The 9,922-nt window shown below is 38.6% G+C and overlaps 1 protein-coding gene across 1 annotated transcript in view; it reads left to right on the forward strand.

Moving 5' to 3' along the window:
* Positions 1–9,922, forward strand: part of GXYLT1 (glucoside xylosyltransferase 1) — a 237,383-nt gene that overhangs the window by 159,971 nt on the left and 67,490 nt on the right. The gene's annotated exons all lie outside the window — the stretch shown is intronic.

Here is a 9,922-nt window from a genome sequence, read left to right on the forward strand (position 1 = left end):
ACTGCCATAGAAGCTGCTATAAGCAATAAGCAGGTGCAGATCTATAGCCTAGTGTATATATGCATGTCTGTATAGATGTATCTGTACACGTACACCTGGAAATAAAAGTCAAGTGTCATGCTTCCTCACTCACTGATTTCCATGATCAGCTCAGCTGGGCAAAAGCAACTGGGGACACTGGCCTCATCTGTTAATAGCTTCCCCTGACAACACACATAATTACCACCTGGTCCCCAGTGCCACTCTTGTAAGCATGTCTGCGCCTGCCTGCTGGTCAATTGATGATCAGTCTCTTTCACTGGTGTTAGTTCACCCACTAATGCAAAGCAGTTGTTCAGTAATCCTGGCCTAACTTGTGTCTCCCTTTGCCTTGCAATGTAGCAGCACAAAGGAGTCACTGCCCACTTATGAATCTGGCTCAAAACTTCAGCTGTTTTTTAGCCGAGCCAAGACTCCACATTTATATCTTCAGGTTTGGTGGGGTATTATGGTACCTTTATTATGTCTTATTGCGTTTCCTCACAGGCTTTCTGGTAAAAACTTTTTAAAGAAATTCTCAGACAACAATTAATGTTAAATTGGAGTCAATATTAAGAATCACTAATTTAACTGAAAATAATCTTGGAAAATATATCAACTGCAGCCACTAGCTACTCCTATCAAAATCAGATTCTACTTTTTCCCAGATTTGGTTGTATTTGCAACCAGTGAACTGGATGTCAGGTCCTTAATGAACACTATCAATAAGACTACAAGTAAATGCATATTCTTGCACTGAAGTCTGCTAGATACTTTATTTTTGTGAGTTGATATCTCAAATGTAAAAATGCTTTGAATTCTAAACTGAATAGTCTGCTTTGTTTCTATACTATCCTTTGATCAATGGATTATGAAAATTGTTAAGATATACAAATCTAAAAGCCTCTTAGATTGCATTTGACTTTTTTATTGGTCTAAATAAAGCAGGCAGTTAGTTGGCAATTACAACCTGTTTATTTTAACTAAGCCTATATTCAGTCATGCGTATCAAGGTAATCTGATGATTGCAGATTCCTGTATGTGCATCCCCTGTCCCAGTCAAACCAACTTAAAAATTCCACTGCTTTGTCCATTACCAGCACGCTAAATTGAACTTCAACCTATGTCATATTACTCTTTGAAGCTATGTCAGCCTTTGATTGCTGCAGTGTCTAAAATACAAATTGTAAGGATGATACTTATTGTGGAACTCAACCAATTCTATAGCTTCAAAGATTATAGATTATGTAGATTTGTTTTGGAAGATTGGCTTATTAATAATGTTAGCATTATGAAAATAATACCCTTCTACCTTAAAATGGACTTTCTTCCATGTGTACTCTGCTGTCCTTCTTCTTCATACCTAAGAAAAAGGCTCCAAACATCAAGAATGCCATATTTCAAATTCAATTTAAATAATTTATTATCGCTGCTATTTTGAATGTTTGTTTTTGTAGCATTCCACATTTTCTCTGCCTTGACTGTTACAGTGACCTTTATTCTTTTAGATGAGTTCAAAGAGTTCACTCAATATACTTAAGTGCTCTGCTCTGTCAGAATGATAGCTCATCCTGGCAAATATCCAGCTGGTATTTCATTTAAATTTACACAACAGAAACCATTACAATTTGAACTCCCTCTACTCAATTCTCATCACACAAACCCACGTTTGTACCCCAGTGCCACTACACAACCTTCTCACAACACCGTTTGAAATTAAGGGATAGTTAGCTTCAGGACATGCCATCAAACTGTAATCCATCTTAAAGCTACAAATTGAATAAAGCTCAGTTTGGCAGACTAGAGAGATTATGATTCATGCTTTAATTTTATCTGTCAGGTGCTGTTGCAGTGCTATTCTGGCTAGTGTCCCAGACTCTGAAGAAGACAGAACAAACAGCTCTTAGAATATACACAATTTTTAGACTTTGAAGCTTCACGACTTCTCTTGTATTTGACCTCCTGAAGTTACCAAATGAAGACAAAGTCAATCAATTTTTTCCTGACACTTTCTTGTGGAACTGCTTCTTCCCTATGTCTGCAATACAGTTAGTTATCTTCTAGTTACACAGGGACAGAGTCTTACCTGGAGTTACCTACAGTTGAATGGCTCGTGTAAGAGTGTGATGATTAACCCAAGCACAGTATCTACTGCACATTAATGAGAGACATGGCTAAAGAGTTTCAGATATTTGTCTCTCTTCTTAACTGTGCAATAGCTTTTTTCCAACAAATAAACCCAATTATAGGATATTTTTTTCTTTGAAACAATTCCAGTACATCTAAAATGCCTGAATTTGTTTAAAGTCTTACATGTGCAGCTAACAAATATTTTGTTGTTGATGTATGGCCTAATATCTCACATTATTAATTACTTTATCTGCTTAAGCATACTTTCTCAAGGATAAGGGAAATGCCTTTACTACATATTCTACTGGTATGATAAAAAGGGCATTCAACATTTCATTCTTAGCAATATTTTTCAAGGTTTATATGAAAATGGTAGTAGCTATATAAATTTTGTGAGAACAAATTTGGACATTAGAGTTGTTTGGAATGCTACAGAATTTGCAATTAATTAAAAATAGAAGATTCTAGATAGTCTTTTCATAAATCTAGTCTTCAGGAAAGAGCAGTTCTCCTCTGAAATACAAAATTTAATAGATTATGTATAAAGACTTTATTCTGGAAGAGATACATCAAGGCAATAAGTGTCCTTATTTATTTTGCAAGTGGTAATGAACAAACTGAGACAGAGATCTAGTTGGTATGTTTGAAAACATAAATCAGAAACTGTCAGTCAAAGCTGACTTAAAGCTTGTGCTTACACTGTGCTTACACTGCCTTGATCTCAGGGTTTCTTTGAAGATTTCTTTGTAGGACTGTAAGAGAGCATTCTGAGGGTTAGTTAAGAGTGTGTAACAGCTACAGATGATGATAACTCTGATGCAGAATTAGTCATAGAATCATAGAATATGAGGATTTGCAAGGGAGCCATCAGGATGATCAAGTTCAACTCCTGGCCCTGCACAGGACATCCCAAGAATCACACCAGATGTCTGAGAATGTTGCCCAAACACTTCTTGTGCTCTGTCAGGCTGGTGCTGTGACCACTTCCCTGGGGAGCCTGTTCCAGTGCCCAAACACCCTCTGGGTGAGAAATCTTTTCCTGATATCCAACCTAAACCTCCCCTGACTCAGCTCCAGGCCATTCCCTCAGGTCCAGCCACTGGTCACCACAGAGCAGAGATCAGAACCTGCCCCTTCTCTTCCCCTCACAAGGATGTTGCAGACTGCAGTGAGCTCTCCCCTCAGTCTCCTCCAGGCTGCACAGACCAAGTAACCTCAGACACTCCTCAAATGGTTTCCCCTTAAAGCCCTTCACCATCTGTGTTGCCCTCCTTTGGACACTCTCCAATAGCTTTATATTTTCCTTATATTGTAGGACCCAAAACTGCCCTCAGAACTCAAGATGAGCCTCCTGCCAGTGCAGAGCAGAGTGGGACAATCCCCTCCTTTGTCCTGGCTGGTGATGCTGCATCTCAGAACATAGTTGGCCCTCCTGGATGCCAGGGCACATTGTTGACTGATATTCAACTTGTAACAAAATTTGTCATGAGGGTAGCAGTTTAGCTTGGGAGCAGAGCTTTTGCATCAATGATGTGCCTTTGCAGCATTAGCCATGCAGCCTCATGGTCATTTGGCAGCCCTAGTCAAGCCCCATGGAGTAGCTGCATTGTGAAGTCATCTCAATATTCAACTTCCAGTGATGGTGATCTGTGATGATCATCTTGATAATTGCAGTATTTTTTTCCATGGTCTTTTTAAAGGTTTGAGTCATCTTAAAAATAGCAGCACTGCAAGGTTCAATAGTCTTTTATTTTGATATGTTTTTCTTGATTTCTGAACAATTTGGAGAATCTGCTACTTGAGCAATTACCTAACAGAAGGAATCAACACTGATCCATGTCAACTGACAGGCTCCTCTGGGAGATTTCTGTTTCTTCCAGCCCCACACCACCTGTCAGTGCAGTAGGCTCACTGTAAACAGTGCTCTAAACCTACAGGAAAAGCCTGAGGGTACACTCCAGATTAATTAAAGAATTTAATTTTTCTGTCTTTCTCTCATTTACGTACTAATTTTGAAATTAGTATTTCAAATTAATTTTGAAAAAGAAGCTCTGTGTAAAACACTTTTATGCAATATTGAGTCTACACAGTCCAGCCCTGCACATAGCAACACTGCAAGTCCAAGAAATGGACTTGGGATGGGAAGAGGGACAAAAGGGTGATAGGATGCAGTGCATGGTTATTTAGGGATACTGGCATTGCAATAACCTTAGCACATTTGCAAGGAAACTGTCTTCTCCTCAGGGAAGAGGCTTCCCCACCTGGCCTTGATTCTGAATCCACACAGACATGTTTTATTGGCTGGGTCTGATCCTTATTCATTTTTTAATTCCTTTTTGTTTCTTTTTTATTCTATACTATGCATTCAATTTAATGAAAAGTAGGAGGAAAAAACAACAAAAAATGGAAATGTATCACTGGAGCTGGAGACAGAAGATACTGATATAGATTATGTCATGAAGAGGATAAGCTTTGACAAACTGAGACCAAGCAAATAATTCCAAGCCAAAAAAGAAAAGTGAGATCTCTTACCAGCACTCCTGCATGTTGCACTTCTATGACACTCATTATCTTCCTTACCTAGAATAATGTGGATATTGGAAAAAAAGGGATTCATGAGGTTTCTCATGGAGATCTCTTACCTCAGAATATTTCATAATGAAAATGTAATCTATTTTGGAATACTTTTAAAGAAAAATTTACACTTCTTTGGATGTTTAAGTACCCATGTCTCTGTGTTTGTATGTGTGTATACATTATAAGCAGTGAAATATGCTTTTTATTACACACAGAAAAGACATTCTTCTTAAGGACTAATCATCTTTGTGTGTTTTTTCCCTGACAGAAGGTTGTTTCATTCATTCATTACTTCTATTACATGTGAAAAAGATCAGTACATGTGCAGTATCTTTTTTTCCTACTGATTCCACATTGCAGACACATTCACCCTCTTCCCATTGTTAGTCAAAGATAATGCCTTTAAGTCAAATTCTGATCTCAGAGTAAATCTGGAGGAGTTTAAAATCCAAGATTTACAGTGAGAAAAATTGAACAGCACTTTGGATCCAAAGGCAGCTTATGGCACTTGTGAATCCAGCCTTTGCAGTAGGTGTTTTTGTGCTGTCTTGAAATGATGTTGGAGCACTGAACTAAGCATGGAACTGGCTTAGAGGCTTCAGTTCCAGTATTTAATTTCTTTCCTTGAAAGCCTTTAAAAAATGCTATGTAGGACCAAGAAGCTATGTGACTTTCAGCCATATTCCCTAATCAGATTCAGAATGCTTTAAATATTGCTGTAAACTGAAATCTCCTTTGGGCTGCTGTTCTTCCTTTGGCACTAATTCCGTGGGAAGCCTGCCACCTGTGTGACACAAAAATAGGAAACTCAACCTCCTGTCAGATTTTAACACTTTAAAACAACTTCTAAAAGGGACAACATCAGTGAAACTGAAAATCAAGCAAGAGAAGAGTGAGACATTACAGAAAACGAACTTGAAGGATGGAGCAGGCAGAACTAGTAAGGCAGAAGACCAGGTAGGCAGGCAAATCTCAGACATAAAGAAAGCAGGAAGGAGAATGAAGAAATGCATAGAGAGGAGGAGGAAAAAAAACAACCGGAAAGATGACAAGTAGCAGAAAAGAAACGTGGGAGCAGATTAGGAGGGATCAAGCACACGATGAAATCAAGGAGCAGAATGAACGGAGAGCATTGAGAGTAGGATTTCCCCCTCCACCCCTCGTCCTGTAGCCCCAAGGGAGCTGGGCTTGCTAATTGCAGTATCTATGTGTTCACCCCTGTAACCAGCTAGATCTTATGCTGATGTCAGCAAGAAGTGGCAGCAGAGATTTTCTTTTCTGTCTAAAGCAGCCTGAACAATATATACCTATTCCTCCTCAGGAAACTGGCTTTGCCCAAATAAATTTCCGCTTGGCACAGGGTGTGTGGGACACTATCTCAATTCACATTGATTGGTGAGATAGGGAAAGATTCAGCCCCAAATTCAAATAGTTGATAAGGGCAGCTTCACACAGAGTTTCTTTAACCCTGGAGATCCAAATTCACAGATGCTAGTGAGCTTTGTCTCCATCTGCTTCCTTTACAGATAGTTAAAGCAAAATCCGGCTTTACCACTTTGAAAGATTTGCCCTGGAGGAGCCATTCTTTCACCATTTGAAAACTTCCTTTGGTTCCTCAAGTACAAACAGAAGGTGTGAACATCTTTTCAGGGTCTGAAGCAATCACCTGGCATACCTTCAATTCAGCATTCACAGGCAGTTTTTTTCAAACCTCTTCTGTATGAGGTATGATAGAATTAAATATCAGTATTATTTATTAACAATCTGGCCTATCCAAAGTCATTTTTCTTCAGTCTAAAAGAAGACTGAAGTATGTGCCACCAAAGCCTAGCACAAGGACCAGAAATATTTAGTGCATATTGAGAATGGTCTTTCATTCCTAGCAGTGGTCCTTCACATCTTCGATTACCTCAGGGAGAGGCTAAATGGAAAAATGTAGGCAAACTTCAATTTTAAGAGTTTTCTTTGATGAAGCAGAAGATTTAAAGAAACTATAGAGCTGAGCAACTTTGAAATTCACTACAAAATCTGAAAGAATAAGGCCTGGGCCCAAACTAGGAGAGTGAATGACAAGTAAGCAGTTGCTGAAATAATTATTTGATAATTACCTGAAAGTAAGCTGTTTGATAATTTAATTCCATTTCTTAGAGGACAATAACTTTTGAAAACTCTTTTAAAACAGCTTTTAGGCTCTCTGATGTTATGAAGTATTCTAGGTGTGGTCCCTCTCTGTTTTGGCTCTTTCTAAAACAGAATTTCACTCTCCTGCCTCCACACATTAGCAAGAGGAGCAGGATCTGCAGGAGACACTGATACTTCTTTTGATAGCTTGGGCTGCTCCCGAGGCTGAGCAAACATACACTGGAGGGCCAGTGCTCTCTCACCAATCTTACTGTCTTTATTATAGAGTCTGCAAGCAGCTTTCCCTTTTCACTATCTCTGATTTTTAATTTCCCCCTCCACCTATCACATAGAAATTCAGCCAGGATTCAGGCCTTATTGTATGTAACATGTCAAAAAAACCCTCACCAGTCAAATTCCCATTTATTGATTTAATTGTATTAATTCTATTATATCAGTGCAAATCCAAGCATAACAGATACACCATGCTGGAATAACATGCATTTGTTCTAGTATACTTTTGTACTAATGCAGTATTCCTTTTTATGCATAGGGGTTAAAATGTGGTTTATCTACAACATAATGATAATCATCTTTAGGGAGAGTTTTTTAAGCTCAAGCAGTGGCAAAGTGATTACTTAATTGCTCAAGATGCTGATAATGCAGCAACTGGCATAGGTTTGATGTGCACAGTGATGGTTCAAGTATTGACTAAATGGCAAGTCTTTGTATGGATTTACACAGCACTGGCTTGTTCTTAATAACCTTCTATGTGAACACGTTTTTTGGGGAACAAGTGTAATTTTCTCTGCAGTAAGGATTTTCACACAATAGGTTCTTAAAAATTGCTACCATGCTCTTTCAAATCCTCTTTATTATGAATAAACATTTAGCTGAGAAGTCACGAATGCCAGAACACTTATACCACATATTGAAATATATAACTTCCACAGAGCTATCAGCATATATAATTTTCAATATAATAACATACTATGAGCATTTCCCTTGTACCATGCTACAAAAAAGGTCAATTTTAAGATAATAAGAGACTAAACACTACCTCGAAAGTGATACCTGATGTAAAATGAAACAATTATATGCCCATCCCTTCTGTCTTAAATTTGTGTTTACTTTAGCTCAGCTGAATTAAAACAGGGGGCAAATAATTGCTCTGGAACAACTGTACTGGACAAAGTCAAAAATTTAAGCATATTCAAAATGATGGTTCATTCCTCCCTTCTCTTTCCCAGAAACATTTTAAAAAAGACTGCTAAAACTGATGCTGTCAATTTTGTCATTCAACCTTTCTAGATCATGTATCATGCAAATATTTAGCAAAGACAGATGAGTTTTCTGGGTTCACATGAATACTACTGAGTGATAAAATACCTGACTATGGAATTCTCAACTTTTTCTTTTTATCGAAGTCCCCCTGAATCTCTTCAGTATCTATTACACACACCTCTTACATCTGCTTTCCAGCCTTGCTGCTAAATAATGCCTTTCATTACTGGCTCAGTTGTAGAGATGATGTGGGATGGCTTGATGCTTTCAGGGGTCTCCTCTTGTGTTTCCATCTGAGGACAGAACAAGGATGCAAGGAAAATAGTCTTTACCTCATTTTCAGCATTATTCAAGAATAAGGCCCACACTTGCACAAACCTATGGCCACTGTGAGTTGCACCATGACCCACACACCTGAACTTCTGTATGTACCATCCAAATCACACTGCAGCTCCCAAAGTAAGGGTTAGTTGGAGCTCAGGGAAAACATTATGACTTTTAGGCATGGTCATTTGGGTGATGACCTTGAAGCAGAAGGTCTGGAATGCAACAGCCAGAAACATTACTCTTCTGTTATGAATAGCATTTATGGCTGGCAGGTGTGTTTCCTCCCCCTGATTAGAAATGGTCCTCTCCAAGAATGGTTCCTGAGGAATTACAGCATATCTTGGCACTTTGTAAGCATCAGTGGAAGTTCTATTTTCCCACAATTGCTATGGAGAAAGTGGACTATGACAGGGGAAAGGTCAAGAGAAAGCAGTTCTTTCAAAATACTTTCCAAAAGTGGGGAAATAATGTTTATTTATATAGTAGAAAGAGTGTGCTGTGGAAAAGGGCATAAGGAGGCAGGTTTCTCCAGTGCTTCCCATCAAGAGATTTCTACATGATGTGAGGTTCAGATGAGACACCTCATATAATTTTGCAATTTTAAATATCCACTTATGGACCACTGGTGCAAAGCACTCTTTATAGTCAATGGAAAGAAATAGTCCCCATAAGAGAGGAAAAATATATTCCTGTCTTAGTATCAGAACAACCGCCTTCAACATGAGCTTGTTTCTGCTGCTGAGAGCTGGGTCTGAGCTCCTAGTTCATGTAGATGTGTAACTAAATGCAAATGAACCCAGGCCAGCTGTCTGTGTGTGGCATGCATCACCCTCAGATGTGCAACCCATACATTTTATTCATAATTTGCAGAAGACTGCATGAGAAGCATAAAGAGATAAGGAAGAAAGAATATACAATAACGAAAGGAAAGGGTCAGGCAAATACAGAAAGAGAACCATAAGGTGAGGAAAAGAGCAATACTGGAAAGTGGATATGATTGCAGAAGGAATTCAAGATAAATGGCCAACCACAAGTAAATCCTACACAGGTTTCCAGTTGCTGACACAGCATCCCTATAGAGACAGAGAAAACTGTGAATCTTGTGAAAGTGTTTGTTCTTTTGCATAAATGTTACATACCAATTAATGAGTCTTTAACTGTTTCCCTAATGTGTCAAGTGCTTTACCTGCATTTTCCCTCTCTATCCCAGTATTTCTAGCTGAAATTTGTCTTGACAACTTTGCCTTCAGAATCAGAAAGTTTCTGTGTTGTCCACTTGCTTAATTTTTAAACACGTTTATGTCTTCATACACTTCAGTAGAACTCCCCTTGGGTGTATTTTGTTCTCGAAATCCCATCATTTCTTGGCAATGCATCAGTAATAGCTTTGGCCGCTGAGATGCTGACCGGTGTAATTTCATTGTCTGCTTGCTCTCTGCTCTCTACCTGTGTCGAACTGCTGTCT

This window comes from Erithacus rubecula (assembly GCF_903797595.1).
Source record: "Erithacus rubecula genome assembly, chromosome: 4".
NCBI classification, from domain to species: Eukaryota; Metazoa; Chordata; class Aves; order Passeriformes; family Muscicapidae; genus Erithacus; species Erithacus rubecula.